This window comes from Hippoglossus stenolepis, chromosome 20 (assembly GCF_022539355.2).
Source record: "Hippoglossus stenolepis isolate QCI-W04-F060 chromosome 20, HSTE1.2, whole genome shotgun sequence".
In the NCBI taxonomy this organism is placed as follows: Eukaryota; Metazoa; Chordata; class Actinopteri; order Pleuronectiformes; family Pleuronectidae; genus Hippoglossus; species Hippoglossus stenolepis.
This window is the reverse complement of record NC_061502.1, coordinates 2,754,010-2,775,150: the sequence shown is the minus strand read 5'-3', so window position 1 is coordinate 2,775,150 and position 21,141 is coordinate 2,754,010. Positions and strand designations below refer to the sequence as shown.

The 21,141-nt window shown below is 40.3% G+C and overlaps 1 protein-coding gene across 1 annotated transcript in view; it reads right to left on the bottom strand.

Moving 5' to 3' along the window:
• The window catches only part of bach2b (BTB and CNC homology 1, basic leucine zipper transcription factor 2b), a 93,872-nt gene extending 77,179 nt beyond the window's left edge, over positions 1–16,693 (bottom strand). The window contains exon 1 of the mRNA XM_035144336.2: positions 16,355–16,693. The gene's annotated coding sequence lies outside the window, so the exon portion shown is untranslated. The remainder of the gene's footprint in view (positions 1–16,354) is intronic.
• Between the last annotated feature and the right edge of the window lie 4,448 nt (positions 16,694–21,141).

Sequence of the window (21,141 nt, the reverse complement as noted above, 5' to 3'; positions counted from 1 at the left end):
TTGTTCAAAGATACATCACTTGTTCCAGTGGAGATGACACAACTGCAGTTTTCATGTATTTCCCAATGTTCGTTTGCTTAAAGCGTTTTAAAAGAATGTTTTCTAATTGTTTTTCTTCATAAATTTCTTAAGAAAAAAAAAAATGCAAGGATTTAATTGGAGGCCTTAGGAAATATAAATAAATAAGGATATATGCTTGATTTCGATTCTCTTAAAGCCTTGTGTATTTTTGACAAACAAATGCACAGACGAAATGAAAATGGGTTTCGAATGCTCTTTGAAGACAGAGAGAGCCCTTTGGATACTAATAGCAATACACATAGTGTTTGAATAATTGTTTTAACAACCACACAGGATTCTATTTAGTTGAGCAGGAAGCAGGAAGTCATTTTGGATTTCTCACCCCACGAGGTAGAATAGCAAAGAAATATTAAACAACTTAGACAGATGTTTATGGAATATGTAAGTCTCACAGAACTTTTAATTCTAAATGCTCTTTGTGTAAGGAAATATTAGGTACACTGATACTACAACTATTTTGTCTCATTCCTCATTATCGGACATATTCGAGAAAACAGTGTCTGTCAAGTTCCAACCAACTGGAGAATGTTATACTGGGGCTGTGGTCAGAGTGAATGTTTGTGTTTAGTTTGGAGAAGATCCAATGTGTTGTTTGTACATCATCCAGATAGGGGGCGCTAGCAAGAGTAGCGTACTAACATTAGCACTGATTCTCACTGGATTCTTCTTCGCTCATTTTAATTCCATACTTGCTGGGTCACTGTCAGCTCCTGGACTAAGAAGAGAGCTAGCTAGCATTAGAAAAAAATCTTGTTTTCGCGCTTGTTCGAGGTGGAAAAGTTGGTGTATCGATCAAAGATAACTTTAACTGAGTGCAGTGGAGACAGATTCGGTGAAGAAATGATGACATGGAGAAATGACGTGACCTAAATGCCACTCAAGCTACCGCTACAGGAGAGAGGAAGATGGCCGCAGATGAAAACATCAGGCATATGTGGACCAATGAGGAGAGGACAACAATTCCTCAATTAATACAAAAAACAAGCAAAGTATGCTCTCCATCACCGAGCTTTGAACTGGTTAATAAATCCATCATTTTTTTAAGAATTGAAAAATTAAAAAAAAAAATCTTTTCAATAAAATAAGTGGACAAGTAAAGAAAAAGCAATTCTAAATAATTCAGATCTACGTATATTACAGTGGGGGGAGGGCAGCAGTGTTACTACACTAGCACAGCGTGCCACAACCATGGCCCCGTCAAAAGTAAAAGTCACCACGCTGAGCAAGTCTCAGGGTGTGACACACAGATGCCAGCACTCCACGTGGTCTGGGCTAAGTACTCTGACAATCTAACTCCACGACTTACACTAAGCCACAAACTCTGGCTATGAATCTAACAGTTCAGGGAACAAAGAACGCCTTTGTGTTTGCTTGAAGACTTTTTAGGAAAAGCTGGGATAGGAGAGCTCCCATTTAATACATACCCAATGCACGTGAGAGCTGCCATAAAGACATTTGTGAGCGACAAGTCACTTTAGAGATGTAGTTCACCCATTTAACAAGCATAATTTAGTGAAATAGTTTTCCTGGATCTATTATAGGAGGGAAAGGCTTTAAAATGCAGGTTTCCCTTGTTTATTTTGTCAGTAAATCACTTGAGTAAATCATAGCATGACGCTTGTTAGAGACATAAGAGAGAAAGTTGGATTAATTAACTTTGAATATTAAAGCCCACAACAGTTGTTATTCTTGCACCTGCAAAGGAAGTCAGAGAAGGAAGCTGTATTTCCTTTGTGACAGTTTGTTATAAATTAAAGAGTTAAAAATGCACTTTGTCAAGAGTTAATTAGTTTCAAAGAATGCAGTTTTCTCCTGTTGTTTGACAACATACAAGTGACATAATCAGTCTTCAACAGCCTTAAATCACCGGCTGAAATCAAGTATTTTAACTTTTAAAACCCACTTTTGAACTTTTTTTGCTTTGGAGCAGAAATGAATCTATGAATTATCTTAAATCAAAAATAAATAAGTTTTGTTAAATATAGGTTAATATAAATATAAAGAATCAAAGAACAGCTCTGTCTGTTTTTTGTGTTTGTGTGCATCACTGTGTATAATGTTGCCTCGGCTTCACACAAACTAACCACAACAGGAAAAAATAAAAAAACTGCCTTCCTGTCAACAGTAAAAATAATGTGTTGAAATGTCGAAACTAAACGTATGTTACGGTATCAACGCTACTCACAGACTTGCCCTTCATGTTCCGATAGTGATTAGTGATCATTTATCCACGAGCGGCGTTCAGTCACACTGACACATCTGTGTCACTGTCAGCCAGACAGATGTGAGGGCAGATACATGATTGGCAGGTCGTTGGTGCATGGGGAGGACGTCCCTGCAGCGTGAGGACAGATCGTCCTGTCATCCACTCTCACAGGACAGCTGCAGAGACATGCACAACAGTCGAGGTGGACAACATTTTAACATGAAGAGTAGAACCAGAGAGTTTTATTGGATTTTATCATCTGTTATAAAACTGCTTATTTTTCAGGTGTCTTTTAGAAGCTATGGCTGCAGAGTAGGAACTTGTACATACTATCAAGGCGCTAAAAGAGATTCACATTTTTATTTTGGCCTTTAAATAATATCATTCTTAATCATCTTTATGAATATATTTTATTATCTATTGCCGTTTTATTATCTAATTATAATATATTTCCATTCATCCTTGTTTTATTGTACAATTTCATTTTTAGTTTTACTGTTATCACTTTGAGCTACATCTCTGGTATTAAAAGTCTACTATAAAGAAATTTATTATTAGTATTATAAAATGTAAAACATTTGAGCACAAACTCAAATAGTCATTCAGTCCCTTTGAATTCAGGGTTAAAAAAAACTCTGTTTCCAGTGACTTCAGTGGTTTTCTCATAAACAAAGATTAACTTTGATTTTATTTGATTTCAGGAATTTTGTGCTCCTGAGATATGAAATTAATTTGTTAAAAATAGTAATGTGTAGCTTTAATGACTTGTTGACTTAAATGCGAAGCGAGAAAGTTCATTCTTGATTTTGGAAACAGTAGTTTGAAAAAAATACTCAAGATCCACTTCTTGCTTTTTTCCTAGGCTTTCTCAAAGTCATCCTCCAAACAGAGTTTGTTCAGTTGTTGAGGAAGAAGAGGAAAACCATGAAAAGAGAAAAATGACCAATTTGTTTTAAAAAATATCAAACATTTGATTCATTCAAATGTCTCTTAAGACCACTGCAGCTTTTGTAACATTGGCTGAAGAAAACAGAGGTTTGGATTCTAGGAAATTACAAGATTATTATTATATTTCTAGAAGAAAGAAGTTTCATTCACAGTCTTAGTCAATGGAGAGGGTTTCCCTAGTTGTCATGTAAATTCCATCCACAGATGTCGTTGAAAGCACTGCTGCACCATTGTTTTTCAAACTACCACCATCAAGGTCAAGAATGAACAATTATGAATAAACTGATAAATTGACAGGGATTACAGAAATTTTATTAGCTGAGCTCCAACAATCCTTTTTTAATAATAATTATATATTATATTATATTACATTATATATTACAATCTAATAGTAATTATAAATCAGCTTATTTATCTCCCGTATTATTCTAGCCTTATTTCAACAGAGAAACTACGTAAGCAAGTAGAAGTAAAGACTGAAATTCTCCTCCTAAAAAACACAATTTCCATAGGTCGTCAGTGCAAGCACCTTATTCTGACCCATTGTTACGTTTATTCTCTGGCGACCTATAGTGGAGTTATTATGGCGGCTGTAAGGTGCAAGTGGGGTGGAACCGATGTTGTTTCTTTTATCCACAGCCAAAGGTTCTCTAACCTTAACAAGAACTTATTTTAGCCCAAACAAAAAGTGTTTTCCCAAAGCTAATCAAGTATTTCTTGCGCCCAAACTTAACTAAACCATGACTGTTTCACGACCTTTAGTGCATGTTCATTATTGTCACCATGACAACAAAAGTCTGGTACTTCTGCCATCGGTACACTCCTGCAGGTCGTATCATTGTTACCATGACAACAAATGTCCGTGCTTTATATAGACTGCATTAACTACAGTATATGGTGATTTGGGTGAGAGGACTTGTTGATCACAGAGCAGTTTACAGTAAATCCCGTCCTGACTGTAACTCAGTGAGAGATAACAGCAGTGAGTGTCTGTCTGTGCTGGTGTCTTTCACTTTCAGATTCAAATCAGCAGTGGAATCTGTTATAATTCTGCCACTGGTGTCGACTGATCAAACAGCTCGACCTGAGCGTGTGCTTACAGCTGCACATTTGTGTCAGATACGATGATGGTTACAGCGGCGCCCTGAAGAATCACATTTTCCCGAAAAGCCGCAGAGTGCAGAGTGATAGATTAGACCGCTTCTGGTCTGTCACTGCGCGCATGGAGGGGAAGATGACTGCGATAGTTGGCTTAGAGCGCAGCATAAATGTTCCTCATGTATATAACGCTGTAGGAATATACATCATGGTGTTCAAACAGACTCAGCTATCAGACTGAGCAGTTGCTAAGCATGATGAGAACCAATTTGCTTCCTTCCCTCAAGACACAATCCCTGAGTGAGATGAAAGGGGAGCAGTGCTACTGTAATCCATCTAAATGGCTGCCTCCTACAGCCTTTCATGCAGCCACGACTATTGATCTCTGCTCGCGCAAACTCTCTCTGCTCTGTCTGCCTTTGTTTCCCAATCTTTCTTCTCCGTCTTTGATATGAAAGCCTCAACTACTGGATGTTCAACATCTAGAATTGTATGGGCCAGAGAGCTACACCAAGAATACCAAGCATCAAAACCAGGCAGGCGCTGAAAGCTCACGTCTTTTCAGATACGTCATATTGATTTTAACCAGATTCAACGATTTAAAAAAATAATTTTAGACTTTTATTTTGTCAACACTCATCGATGACTGCTTGTGATTAGAAAGTATTTAACATTTCTTTATTTAATGACACAAAAATAAGATGTTAACAAAACCAAAACCCTTGGAAATTGTAGTTTGACCAAATAATTTTAATTTAAAGTCCACTTACAATGTCAAAGATGAAAATGAGGTCAAACAGAAGTTATTTAGTTCTCAAACTGTTTTTGTCTGATTTTGGTTACTATTTATTCAGTACAATGTCAGAAGATAATACATACACAGTTACCTACACAATTATACAAATTATCATCAACTTTCAGCTACATTTCTACTTCATAAATACTCTAGGCTAAATAAATCAATTATCAGTATCATGAAGGCAATAAAATGTTAGGTGATTTTGCTTACTGATTGGTGTTATTATCCCATTTTCCTTTCCTCCCCCATTTGTTTGTTTGTTAGCTGGATTAGGCAAAAACTACTCGACCAACTTCCTTGAAAGTTTGTGGAGGGGTGGGGAATGACCCAAAGAAGAATCTGTTAAATTCTGGACCAGGGGGCAAACCCAGGACTTTTTATTTTCTCTATCTTTGACATTGTGAGATGGGGCGTTTATCAACATTCTGATTGATTTCTCAGATAGGAATTCATTGATCTTGATGAAAAAAACAGACATGTTTAGGGGACTGATATTTATGAGTGTGTGTTGTGTAGATCCAAATAGAAATCTGATATAGTGAATTTAAGTGTGGTTCCATTTTCTGCAGACACCCTATGTAATATAAACAGTATGTTTAGTACATTATTGAAGATGATGCATTTACACAGAGAAGTGAGGATGTGCTGTTTGCTGTGATGCATGGGGTGTGAAAGCTGTTTTTAACACTGCAGGTCTGGGTTGATACCCTGTCATCTTTGATTGGTGGAAAACACCACTGAACAGAATCTGTGGTTTTGCAGAGTTATTCAATATTAATATGCTTTTTTTTGCAATTAATTTAAATGTGTATAAACAAATACATAGTCTACAGTTTCACCTATTGACTCAAAATGCAGTTAATGAAAGTGTTATTTTAAGGTGATTCGTCCTTTTTTTTTGTCTGTAGAATTTATTTTACTGCTCCATGCTATGGCCCATGGTTATGGCACGGTGGGCCACTCGAGTGCACAGACAGGATCTGCACCTATGGCTGCCTGCTGTGAAATGGCGAGAAGCCACCAACTGCAAATCCTGCTGATCTGGTTGTAAGCTTACTGATTTACAGTGCAGCACAAGGGCTCTGTGCAGGAAATGGACACATTACTGCAAGTCCACGCCCCTGCCCACCTCCCCTCCCACCACTACCCCAAACCCCCTCCCAACCACCTGTGCTGTGGTCTCATGCGAGCCCCCCAACCGCCCACCCATCCTCCAACCCTCAGCAGCTCGCGACACAAACTCCTTTACAGCTGCACTTCTTCACCAAACCACACGCCCAACACACTCTGTTGCTTTACACTCCACTGCTTCAATGTCAGCGAAGATATGACATGGTTGGCTGCAAACTGCCTCCCAGTTTATGCAGGGTCAGCGAGCCCACATTAGGAAACACATCTTCATATTTAACTCAAGTGGTGTCTCACCACACAGTTTTTTTTTAGAGATACGTGGTTTGTAGATAATCTTCTTCATACGCACATTTGGAATTATACACTAGAATGATTTTCTACAGAGGTTGTTTTGCCCGCTGGTTATTTGTACTGTTTCAGGGAAGACGCTGCTGTTGAATTTCTTTTAAAGTCATTTTCAATGTCTCTGATGAAAACAATTTAAATTTTATTGTTAAGTCTTTTTTAAGTACGATATTGAAATGATGTAGTTGCTACATTGCAAAACACAACTCCATTTCCCAAGCTTTCACATTCATGGTGTATCCCTCTGATCCCAAAACACTGGCTGGCTGGTTTGAAGGGCACATCCAGGATCTTTAACAACAGAAACTATCACCAGGTTTTGACCTTCAAATAGCTCCTGTCAGGAATAAAAAAGCTAATTCTGAGCTTAAAATAGTGATATTTCTTCAAAATCCCTTTATTTCACATCCCATTTAAATATTTTCCCAAAATCAACCATTTCCGCACAAACAAGATTCTTTAATATTCTGCTCCTCAGCACAACTGAGTCACAGATTAACATACATGGCATGAAGAGCTAATAGCTTTTTTCTTCATGATAATTTATTCATTATAACCGTGTTATAGTGCACAGAAGACGTTTTACAGTTGTCTTTACATCCAATCATGATTGTGCTGTTTCCACAGACTAACATAACTTTGTGTTGCAAAGGAAAATGAGCTCATTGTGAGTTAAAAACATAAAATGCCTATAAACTGCTTGGGGTTCAGAGGGATATCATTTCTTCATAACAGCTACACTGTCCAATTATGGTAACAATGACAAACTACAGTTAGGTAACGTCTTGTGGTGAAAGGTTCAATATCCAAATAACAGCCTCTACACCTCTGCACTTAATCTGCATGAGACAACATGAGCTCCTCAGACTGAAATGTGTCCAAGCCTTTAATCTGGAGGTCTTAATTAAAAGCTATTAAGATGATTAAAACTGCGATTTGATCTGGGAAGCGTCAACCACTCTTCACTGTTATCTTTATATGTTTTGTTGTGCTTGGAGTGAACTGTCACGTTACAGAGTTATGCCGCACAGCTGAGTTCATGCTCTCATGTGATTGTTGAAGTTAAAGCTGAGCTGTAATGATATACAGTGCGTGAACATGGAGCATTTCTCTGCCTTCTTTAAAGTGTGTACGCTCACGAAACAAACAAGAGATCAAACTTGGGCGTGTGTACTTAATGATCAGTGGTTGTTGTTGCCTGACACTTTGTTTACCCCAGCCTCAGAGCAGCACGCTTATTACTTTCTATTTATACCGTATTCATCTTTCGCAGATGTCAGAGGTTCACAATGGTAGTGTTTTGTTTTTGCAAGGTGTCTCTAATGTGCAAAGCAGTACAAATAAATCCATCTGGAGAGGAATTCTGACGTCTGCCAGAGCCGGTGTCGCGTTCGTTCTGGCTAACGTCCTGCCAGGGGTCATTCCAGTTCCCTCCCTCACTCCCCCTCCTTCGCTAAAACAATGATCTCATTCCCCGTACCAGCAATCCGCTGATTGTCTGAAATACCTTCCACTATGCTTGACTGAGCGCCACTTCTTTTTCCCATCGACCCAGAGAACAGAGAGAGAGAGAGGTGGGGTGGTGGGGGGGACACACATAATGACCTTGGCAGGAAACATCAAGCCCTCTAGCGAGATGGGAACTAGCTTCATTTGGCCCCTTACAGCTAATGGTTTGAATTACAGCCAGTGACTACAAAGCCACTGTAACTCAGCGAGACACAGGGAATGATCACTGGCAGTGAAGTTGAGGAGAGATGAGATTGATGCTGAAGGAAAGATAAGTCAAAAATATGAGCCTGACCGATTGCGTGGTTTTCAGGCCGATAATAACACTTGAGAAAATCCAAGAAATCCATACCCAGGAAGTCTGATGGCCTCATAGGTGCAGACCCCAGAACTGCAATATTCACAGTGGCCTGGGGATCAAATGTCATATTTCTTTCTTTCTATATTTTCAACTGTCAAATAAATGGCCCCCAAACATCTTTAAAAGCAACAATTTATGACCTTTTTGAAAAACAATTATATAGTAAACCACAGTCAGACTTCTACAAGTAAGGAATGGATGAATTTTTAGTTTTTTATTATTTCAGAATATGACAGTAAGTTGAGCTTTCTAAACTTGAATTTAAATTTTATAATATACAATAAATTCTTCCAATACAACAGCTTTGGAATGTTTAGTAATTAAAATGTTCTGTTTGCCAACATACACACCATCAACAATTCATCGGGTATTGTCTAATATCAGCAGAAAATATTGGTCTACAGATGCTTGTGATATCAATGTATAACTGCAGCATGTAATCAGATGATAAACTTTTGGCTCAGCTCACAAATGTCCTTAAATGTTCTTTGATATCATATTCATCACCCGTGGACATCCAATCCTCTCTGCTGTGTCCGTCTGGGTTATGAGTATAAACACAAAGTAGAATTGCTCAACTGCTTTAAGGCCAACAATTTTAATCCTCATCAGCAACGTGTGTAAAAGGTTAGTGTCATATTTCATATTCATTTCAGTGTGACGAGTTTAACTCCAACTCAGTACGAGGGAAAAAACAGTGACAACTGGTAACCTTCCACTGTTTCTGTGGGTACTGCGATGTCAGTGAACAGAACAAAAGGGTGTCACATATGAGGATATGACCTCAGATTTCAGACGAAGACGCACAGAACAGCATTCTTCTGCCTGTGCAGGGCGGGGGGTGGGGTCAAAATTAACACTGTTTATTCTATCGTCATTTACACAGATGTCTAATTTGTGCTACTTCAAAAAGTAGGGTCAATAGATGCAATCCTTCTACAGTATTTAGTTTTACTTGGGCTACTTCACTCTTTCTGCAGATTTCAAGTCATTTCAAAAGCATGGCTTTTAAAGTGAATGTGTACTTTGATTTTTATTTCAGTTTGGTCCACGTTCCATGCTGCTAACATGAAGGAGGCAGGGTTTATGACCTAGTTTATACCACAGCTAGCCACCAGGGGGCGATAAATGTGATTTTAGCTTCACTTTTGGGAGCTGACATGTCGTCCATCTCTATATACAGTCTATGAGCAGACTTTTAAAATAGATGTGTGGCTTGTCATCTGTTGGTTGGTGCTCCTGTTGGTGTCTGAGCATGTTTTTAAAGCTTAATTTCAAGCTGTGCTTAGCATAGCTAGCATCGTTAACATAGCCATAACATGATGTGTGTAGCCCATAGTCAGTATAAATAAAAAGAATAAGATAAGGTGTAGCCATTGGTTTCTGTTTTAAGAGCACTGAGGTTGGCAGGTTACAAGTGTGGTTGCACTGTTCAGGTGCTCTGAAAGACGTTACACTGTGCACATGCACATGCACCCTAACCACTTACCAAGACAAAAGTACACAGAAACTCGGATCAAAGCGTACACAGGGAGTGGGCCTTCATTCTCTGCTCAGGATGCCATAACTTCACTATATATTTACGAGTTACACACAAAGGCAGAAGTAGGGCTGCAATATTTTCTGTTAACCTTCATGTTTAACCTTAAGTTTAAATATTAATAAAAGGCACAAAACACATCTTGGACTCATGGGTCCTTTTTTTGAACAATGTCACACTAAGGAGCCAGCTTGGCAACACAGGACTTTTAATCCACAATGACTTACATGTTGAGCTTTCAAGCTCAATCTTGACCTTGGAAACTATCAGCTGTAAACAACCTTAACATAAATTACTCTGTAGAAATGCAATTGATTGATTGGTAGCTGCTTCTCTTAGTTAATCACAAAAACCATAGAAATGAATAAAGGACTGACAGTCAAGACAGAGACTGTGTGAGGTCGCAGTGCAGCAGTGGCTCTTTATCTTTTCGGCATGAGCATCCACATTATGTGACTCAGCAGCTGCCGAGACAAGTGCGGGACTTTAAATTGTAACTGCCACTACAACCGTGCTTCAGTGTTCCCTGAGAGGACATAGAGTTGCTAACACCAAAGGAGGCCTAAACCAAGAGACACACTATTTACTCTGGCTTTCTGCTCTAATTTGATATGGTTTGCATATTGTTTCTACAGTGGCAGCAGGGGGTGGGCTCCGGGGAGTACACAGACAACAGTGTTTACTATGAATAAGCACTGCAACCCTAAGAAAATCCAACATGAATACATGGAGGAGGCACCATTTTTATGTGCTGTAATAATGGCGCCATTACTGTTACCAAGGTGAATATCTAACACAGTAAAGGCACTTCATGTGGCTCTGTGGCCACTCTTGTTCCCATCGGAAACTGTGGCACACATATCACTCACACCAAAGTCAGTGAACTGACTCTGTGAACTGTCCAACTGACAACAGACAAACTGACGCATACCGAAGATAATTAGGAAACTGAATTTGATTCCTGAAGGGAGAACTGAAATTAAAAGCAAACCATTTATCAGGAAACAACATCAAAAGCAGAAATGTGAGGAAGTCCTTTTTCAGATTCCTAAGAATGAGCCATTATGTTTTAAGTCAGACACTGAAGCACAGATTGTTTCTGAGTTTTGTCTAATAAAGTCAAAATTAAAGCTGATATGAAAAACCTTACCATTTTGACAGTTTTTTTCTTTTTGTCAGAATTTCAAATTAGATTTAAAATATATGGAAGAAGTTTAGAAATATTTTAATAAAACCAAGTTCCAAATATTGCTACAAATACTTTTCAACTTATTGATTTATGTGAGACTCTTCAGAATTCAGATTTATTACAGAATCCACAGAATTATGTTAGAGGGATACATTTAAGTCAATTCTAAATGAAATTAAAAAGACTTAGGTAAGAGTCAATTCTCACAATTCTGGGTTATTATTATACTATAATTTTGACACTGACACTTTTTTCTAATGCTAAATTTACCATCTGATTTCAGTGGACAAACAGAGCATTGAAATAATTTCCAAAAAAACATTCCTAATAAATGTGGCTCACAAGGAACAACATTTGGTTTCTGTGAAATGCATGTGTGTGAAAATGTCAGTGAAGCGAAGGCTTAACTTGATATTTTGTAAGAATTGTCAGAATTCTTAGAACTGTGAACAGAAATCTGAGGAAATCCAAACTGAAATCAAACCATGGGTTTAAACAATCCTACAAAGTCGGCATTATGAAAAAAAAAAGAATTATATCACGTTATCACTTATTGCGTTAAGTTAAAAGTTGTAATATTAAACTCAGAATTAAATTCACAAATGTCAGAACCTTTACACTTTATTATGAATAAGCTAAATTGCTGGAGACTAGTCCGTTCTGACTGAGGAGCTGAGGTGCAAGCAGTGGAGCCAGGCTCAGCAGCAGTACAACCTCCTGCTCACTGAATATAAGGAGACCAAAGGAAGCAGCAGCACCTCTGCACTGAACCCACCCCAGTTCAGAGCGTGCACGTTCAAACAGACCTCGGCAGTGCTCTCCCTCCTCTTGCCACTCGTTGTAGTAGTTGTAGTAATCCAGTACAAAAAGGACATTGTACTATGCTAAATGTTTTCTCTTTGTTCACCAAGCGCCACTTCACAAACACCTCACTCCTATACCCTCCCTCTTCCACTATTCCAGTGCTTTACTTCCAAAGCTATCAGGGCCACATGTGCATAATTTCACTAGTTCAATGGGTCTTGCACAGTTATAAACTTGGATGACTGCAGGATGGGTTACTCAAGTATAAGGAGTTCACAAGGCTAAGCTTGAGGCAGTAGGACAAGTCTGTGAGATCATCAAACAGGTTTGACGCAACCATCAGGATGATTTACTTGTCCCAATGAAAAAAAAAAAATACATCCAAACAAAAGCTGAGCAATTACAAATGTGCCTCTGGTGGTTTAGATTTGATATCTTCTTGGCAACTGAGCAGCAAACACACTGCGAGAGAGAGAAACACTCTGACTCTGGAACCGCAGACTGACGGGAGCTGCATGGCTCTGGCGGGATAATACAATCTGATTTCACATGGCGAGCAAAAAAACAAAAAAACACCAGTGCACATCACTGCCGTGAACGACAGTAGAGGAAGAATGAGCGGCCATGACATGATGGAGGAGGAGGGAGGTGGTGTGGAGGGGTGGGAACAATAGCCCTTGGTGTAAAGTGCAGGATCTTAGATTTCTCCCAGCAGTGCTGCTCCATGTACGCCTCACCCTGGCAGCAGCCCAGTCAAACATGCCTTTGTGCTGACGTGGGAGAGCTATGGGAACATGTTTTTTTTTTTTTCCGAGCCAAGGCACCGACATGAGATGTGGAGCGAAGCTGGTGGGGGGTTACTCAAATATCCTCAGTGATGCAAACAATCCTTTAATGATGCAGAGGGGGGAGAAAGAATCTATGTGAGAGATGTGGATGTACAGCTTTTTGTTAATTTCTGTCAGGAGGATCAGCTTTATCTTTACTGTGCCTCATGAAAATAAAATATGATGCAGTTAGGCGACTGCTGGGATTGTTTTCAGGGGGAATCCATCTCGGATCGCAGCAGGAGATCACTTTATCGTGTCCTATACTTCGGCTGCAAATTCATAAATCTTTAACCCAAAAGTGCTTTGTTACTTTTGGACACTCTTCTGTCATTAGCATTTCAATTAGCTTGACAGGAAGTGCAGTGCTATAAAACATGATTACTATGAGCTCTGTGGCAATGGAGGACCTGAACACTACAGGTCAGAATAGAAATTTAACATGTGGGTTCCTGTTGCTGGGTGAGATTTCAGTGGGCTCTTCCTCAGCTCATATTGATGCATTTTCAGTTGTGGTGCGACAGAAAAGAGGAAGAAGAAAGCTTTAAAAAAACTGTGCAAAAGGTTTTCTATAATTATAACAGTTCCTAGGTCCTTTAAACAAAGTTTCTTTTTCTTTTTTTAGGGAGGTAAACACCCCAATATGGGTGTAGCGCCCATTTTGGACAATTAGGTCACAAGCCATGGGTGGTTTTTTTTCTGGCAATGTGGGGATTTCCTCAGATTGGGGGGAGTTAACTGTACAATTAATAATCTAAAATGAAAGTGGGTGGGGGTCATTCCAGACCTCAGTCTGTGTTACTCATCATGTGACTTTTAAGCTGCAGCTTTTATAATAATGCACGGGGCAAAGACGAGAGAGGCAATTCAGGACTATGTGATGCAATAACTGGGCAATCCTTGTTTACTGGCATCCGGTGGAGTCGTACTGTGATATTGTGATATGTCATACATATTATTTCACTGAGCTTTGTTGCCCAAATTAAATATGTGATTAGAAAATGAAGACAGATTGTTGCAGGTTTGGATTAATGTAAAGTTTTGTTTGATTTAAAACAGTTCTCTGCACCAAACATTTATTATTATTATTTTAGAATCAGAATCGGGTTTTATCACCAGGTAGGTTTTCACATCCAAAGACTTGGCTGTGGTGTGTTATAAAAGAGAAATATATGTACAATATAACATTAGATATGTGCAATGTGTCATTTTGTGTACATACGCCAAAATTATCTTAACATTATTATAATATTGATTTCATAACCATCCAGCTCTTGAGTAACAATGTTCTATCTTGTCTTACATCATTGTTATCACCTCAATGAGCCAAAAAAAAGCAATTAATCACTTTTTAAACCAGTAAAGAAGGGACTGGATCCATTCATACTATTTTACAAAAGTGTAAAATATGATGCAGATAAACAAATGTGACCGATAACACAGCAGACAATGGCAACGTGACAACAGCAGGAGAAACTGGCAGACTGGATGAAGTGGCATTTAAGCCTGACTGAGTCACCCTCCCCAACCACACACACACACACACACACACACACGATCACGCGCACACATGCATCCCAACAATTTAAGCAGGGGATTGCCAATGAAAAAAGAAGGGCAGTGCATGAGGTGGGGGGGATACTGTACAGAACAAAAGGCGCCGTGCACGACACTGCGCATGGGTGCTGCAGCCGCACACGTGTTGCGAAAGCGGAGCGACGTCACTGAGCGTTTTTAATATCATCAGCTTCTCCGGTGACAACGGGGGGTTTACTACGAAACCTGTGCACGGTGCGTCTCTGACTCGCGCACGCACCGGCAGCTCATCCCGCACCGGTCCCGCTGTCTCCGCTGCTGCTGCGTGACTCCCCCACTCATCCTCAATGTCATCACTCTGTGCGGGGACGAAGGCTGCACTGGATGATGATGACAGGGATGCCTGAGGATGGGGGAGACGTCGCGACCCCCTCCCTCCACCGGTGGCATCATCGCGTTGCATCAGCACTAACAAAGAGGCTGCGATGCCCGTGCACGCCACACCGCTCCCTCCAAATCTGCTGTATCACCGCATTAATGACAGCATCGCTCCACTCCCCCGGTGACTTCGGCCACTCGGGGAACCGAACAACAGAAGATCCCCAAAACGTACAAACACGTTTATCCTGCGGTCTGATTCTGACAGTAAACATCCCCGCAGCCTGTGTGTGACACATGCACGCTGCTTCTCATGTTCCCGAGTCAGCAAAGCAAACGTGGACGCCGATTTAAAAACTATAATCCAATTTAAAAATGTAAACTCCACTATTTCTCTTTAAGGTTGTAACAAGTTGCATAACATCATGTGCTATTAATTTGGTTTATTAAAAGGGTTTTTAACAAGAAAAAATGAATGTGCAAAAATGTGATTCCCAACAAATGTCATTTAAATGTATACAAACATATAACATAAACCGTTATGTACGACTTGCATCATATAGTACAACACTGACTCCTACACAATAAGAGTGACAGGGACTGACTAAGCCACGACTGCAGCATCAATTCTCATGACAAAGCAGGACCGCGCGTAAAGGCGCAGCGCCTTATTCCATCACCATTGTGAGTGGACTACAGAGCCACCAATGTGTGTGGGAGTTTAATCACTTTACATTTGCTTCTGGTGGTAGTCGAACTTGCTCCTGGTCTGTTTGTTTTTTTTAAACATAAGGGCTTAAGACTAAAGACGACGAAAATACGGGTGGTTAAACGGCACCGTGGGGAGATGAGAGGATTCCATTGGCTGTCGTAGCAAATAAGGCTCGTCCTTACACAGCAAATATTTTTGATTGTGTTTTTTCACAAGGTATATTAATGAGGGGGTGTAACCACAAATGCAACGATCGAAAGTCAATACAAATGCAGCGTGAAATAACAACAGCATGCTCCTTTTTGAATGTGATGGATGAAGTGACTCAGGGAGACGTTTAATGACGCTCCCGAGTGACAGCTCCCGTGTTGTGTTGTCGTGTTTGTGTTCTGGAGTGTTTTCCCTGACAGCAGCAGCAGCGTGTCCAGCTCTCCACCGGGACCAGCAACGCCTCGACTTTGCACGAACAGAGACAACAGAGAAAAACGGGGAGCGCACACGGCGCGTTGACTCAAAGCACAACAGGATGTGGTGCAGAGTTGTGTTTCACTCCTGAACCCGCGTTCACACCCCGGCGCATTACACCCCATTCAGTACCCGCACCGCCGCCCGCTGCTTCCAGCTGCCGTGCACGCAGGGCTTCTCCTCCTGTCCTCTCCTATCCATCCCCTTCTTTCTTTTACTACAAGTCACTTCTGCGCCCGTGTGTGTGTGTGTGACAGCGGGCTGTCTCCCGGCTGCAGCGCCGCTTCCACACCAACTTTCAACTCGCTTTGTGGGCGCATATCAACAAGAGGCACAGATTTTGAAGGATTCGCAGAAATAACGCGACGCAGACACGAGTCGGCGTGAGAGAGGGGGGACGTAAAGAAACGTGCACGGCGGCTCACCTTTGACTTTCTCTTCCGCTCGTATTCCAGCCCTGTCGTCCGTTTCCCACGTTAAGTTCTTTCACATGATGGCTCTCTTTGTCGTTTCCTCGGAGCTGCGCTGAGCCCACTTCTTCTTCTTCTCCTCCTTCTTCTTCTCCTCTTTCTTCTTCTCCTTCTTCTCCTTCTTCTTCTTCTTCTTCGCCCCGCGTCGGTGCGCCTCGGCTCTTTTCTCACTTCACAACAAAACACGAGCGTCTCTCCGGTCTGTTGTGTTACGTGTGTGCGTGCGCGCGTGTCTGCGAGTGAGTGTGTGTGTGCGCGTGCTGGTGCAGCGCTCCGTCTCCGCAGTTTGTTCCTCTGGACTGGAGCCTCCTCCCCCTCCCCCCCCGTCTCTCTCCGCCGCTACATTGTTGACATTCGGCCGCTGACGTCACTCCCATCCCCTCATTCACAACATCGTTGGCGCGCGCGTACGCCCTCGAACGTGCGCAGCGCAGCTTGGTGAATCGCACTAGTGGGGCCCGCTCGTCTGAAACCCCGCCCCTCTCGCGCCCGCTCTTTTCGGCGCCCCCTCTCCCCCATCATCATGATGGAGCAACATGACTCAAGGTATTTTCACTAAGTGCAGAGGAGAGCACGGTTTACTCTGCTCTTTGTCTCTGACTCTGAGTCACGCTATATATTTCAAACTCAGGTGAGGCTGTTTGTTGTACTCAGTTTCCTTAAGTCAAACCAGATCTAAACGTCTAAGGCAAGACACTTTACTAATTTAAAACTCTAATATAAGACACTTTATTTTACTAATATTGAGTTGAACTAAATGCAAAACTCTAATTTAAGATAGTTTTTATTGAGTCAAACCACATTTGAAACTCTAATATAAGACACTTTATTTTACTCATTTAAAACTCTATGATAAGGCAGTTTATTTTACTATTTTTCTTTGAGTCAAACTACATTTCCACACAAAATTACATGTTTGAAGTATGTTTTAAACTGTTTAGTGAAAAAGAAAAAAGCTGGGCCCTGAAAGGGAGTTTATCCCAAATAGAAAAGAAAAGTCTTTAAACGTCTTGAATTCAATTTGGAAGTAGTGTTTTTTACAATTACATTTTTAAAAGAAAATATTAACCTGTATGAATAAAAGTTCATTGTCTACTAATGTTTCAGACGTTTGTGTGTGCAACCGTTGACTTTTGAAGAGCATTTCATATATGGGCCTTTTTTCCATGGCAAGACATTTTGATGTGTCACAGAAAAGCACAGGTGTAAACAGTCAAACAGCCACAGCTGAGTTCCATTCAGCTGCTTCAGGTTCAAGGTCCTGGTGTAGTTGTTGATGTTGACTCACTGTCACACTGTGATGTCTCCCTGGGACTGGAGCTGAACACAGCCCTCAGGGCACTTACACCTGCGTGTTACTATGAAACAGACCAAACTGCTTTTACTATGGGTATAACATAAATTAAGTTATCATTATTATGGAAACATTTAGCAATTATTTTTACTATTACTTAGAGCTCATTATAATTGTGTATCTATTTTATCCTCAGTTACTTTATGTCTCTCTCATGTAGCAGTTCTAATGACACCGCTTTGGTAATTTGTGACACATTATATTTATTTGCTCATCCACTTTTCGGGTGAGGGGGGGGTGCAGTTCATTCAGCACACTTTTGCGTCTCTTTTCCAGTTACCCAGAGTTACACAATATCACATTGATAAGTAGTCGAGTTTATTTATGAAGCACATTTAAACAACCTGAGTTGAAATAATGTACTAGATAAACATGAGAAGCACAATAACTCAATAAACTAAAATAAATCAGAAATAGAAATGGAAAAGTCTAAAAAGTGGATACAAACTACTCAAAAAGCCAGAGACAACATGGGTAGCCTTTAATATGTCTACAGAGGGGGAACTAATTGTAAATGCTAAACTGCTTTGGGACAGAAAACACTTGATCGCCTTTATCCTTCAGCCTGGACCAAGGGACAGCCGGGAGCCGTACAGGTGGGAGGATCTGAGAGTGGAGAGAGGGCAGAGAAGCTCAGAGATGTAATGGGACAGGCCATTCAATGCTGAAAAGAACCTGACACCTGTTATCCTTGAACAGGAGGGTTGCAAGTACAGGCGAGGTGGTGTGGCTCTTGTACCAGACGGCCCAAATAGAGAACACTACAGTGATCAGAGGTATCAGTGTGATTCAGCTCTGCTCTTATTGTTTAAGAGTGATTCAATTCAAGTAGATGGCAGCTCAGCGCTGGGTGGTTCTGTTTATGAACTGCCTTTATTTCTACTCTGTTAACTTGACCAGAGCTGATGAGGATCTCTGTGAAATCAATATGATGATTAATAGACTGCATCTATAATTGCAGTATGAGAATCTGACTTTCACCCACAGGTTAAACGTACATGTTCAACAACAGTCTTTGATCACATCTTATATATAAGTATGTTTTGGATCATTATAACAACTGACAACTGATCATTGTAGCAACGCAAACAAATTAAATTGTAATTCTTAACCCACAAGTGTATGAGGCAGCAATATGATTGTTGACCTAATATGTAAAGTGCCTTCAGATAATGTATATTATGATTTGGCGCTATACAAATAAAGTGGAATTGAATTCACAAAATGTAAAAGAAATAAAAATTGTGTTCATTTATACTGCAAAACATTCTTAAATGTCAGCACTTTAAACAACTAGACCTTGAAAAAACATAAATCCATGATGCAAGGATAATGACGATTGACTTTTAGGGGGATTCCAGGGATAAAACACAATGAGACTCCACACTCCAGCAGTCAATATTACTAAAATAACAAGTGATTGCAAATTCTGTCAACTTAGATATTATTTGTTTTTAGCGAAAGCCTAAGAAAAATGAAACTGACAATTATGAACTGAGTGCAGGTCAGTACACGCCTGAAAAGTGAGATTTCTCCCTTGGCCCTCTAGCCCCTAATATTCACTCCTCTGTGAAGAGTGTTTATTTTGACAGTGTTCTTACATTTGACTTCCTCCGTTGTTTGGTCTAGCTTCTTTCAGTTGAGACTTAGAGCTAAGGTAAAGGCCTATCTCCCACCTAAAGCTCTAGAGGGGTGATCCATGCCTTCATAACTTCTCAACTTGATTACAGTAATTCTTTGTATGTGGGCTTAGACCAGTCAACCATTCAACGCCTGCAGCTCAAAATGCTGCTGCTCGCCTCCTGACAGGAAAGAAAAAGAGGGACCATGTTACACCTGTGTTGTGCTCCCTTCACTGGCTTCCTGCTCTTCACAGGATTGATTTTTTAGCGTAAACTTTTAAATTTCAGCTCATTCCTCCATATTAGATCTGACCCTTCTCTTGCACTCTTCTCTTTGGCCTTCTTTTCGAGTTGAGGTCGTTTTTATCCCAGCAGATTTTATTTTATTTTATTAGTACTATATATTACATATTATAAAAACCTCAGGATACAGCTCGTAGATCTTGAGCAGAGGGAGGTTGTTGAATAAGCCTTGAACTCGTTACTTTGCAGCCCAATGGGTTTGTGAAGTACTTTGTCAGGCACATCAGCTGGTTCCAGATTAAACAGCTTTACAAATATGTTCAGTTACTTCATGCCCTGAAACCTGTGGCTTAATGTCTGAAGGAGTTTTAAACACTCGTCAGCATATTCAGATGTCATTGCTGGCGTTTGTTCTTTCAGAGTATGAACATGCAGTGTTACCTCTACCCAAGGCTTTACATTTAGTTTCAGATATCTCTTACATTTGGAAGCAGAGGGCTGAGAAGCTGGTTGGGACCTTGTTGCTTGACGTTAGGCCCTGAGAGGTAATTGATGTTGTCCACCTTGAAGGTTAAAACCACATAGCAGCTGTGTCTCAATTCAAAGGCTGCATCCTTTATAGTCACGCCACTGTGATGCAGTCGGTCTTCAAATGCAGTCTCCAAAGGATGCAGCCTGTAAATTGAGACCGTTCTGATTTTGCTCTCTCTGTGTTCCACCAAAGGTTTCCCCTTCATCTTTACAAATGAATTTACTTCCACCCACAGTTTGTTTGAGTATGTCTATGTGCACTTCACAGCAGTAAACCAGATATCAGCTCACACAGTAGTTCCCTTGATTCCTCTGGGAGTCAAACAGGGGACTTGGTGCTCAGAGAATTTACACCCATATGGTATAAGCCATAAGCGCTGAGCTATAGGATCACTTTGGAACAGTTTGACTTTGTTCGGTTGTTCATAAATCCTCCCTCTGAATTCTTAATTCTCCTTCAGCTTAGCTATTAGCTCATTCCCCACACAACTTGCCTTGTGTATAACATTGTCTCTTTCAGAACCAAACTCAACTCATCCAATTTACCATGTTTCCAGCTGTAATTGGACTTTGTCATCACTGCAAACAAGACAGACTGACTCATTTTTAATTCATCATAAATTATAATTTTTCCATTTCCCTTGGAAGGAGTAACATTCTTCATCTACTGGGTAGAGCATGTCATCCACTAAACAAAAGTTTGGCGGTTCGATTCCAGTCTCCCCCATTCCATGTGCCGACGTGTCCTTGGGCAAGATACTGAAACCGAAATTACCCATTGTCATTGAGAAAGTACCATACATAGATACACTGTATGAATGGTTGTGTAAATAAGTGAATGGCAAAAAACGACTGTAAAATAAATATTTTTCTCATTATTTAATGTATTTTTGTGTCTACGAATTGTCTTGCGGTTGGATCAAAGTATCTTGTTGGCTACACAAGAGTGGAGATTTCCCACCCCTGCAATACAGGTTTCTATAGAAATATCC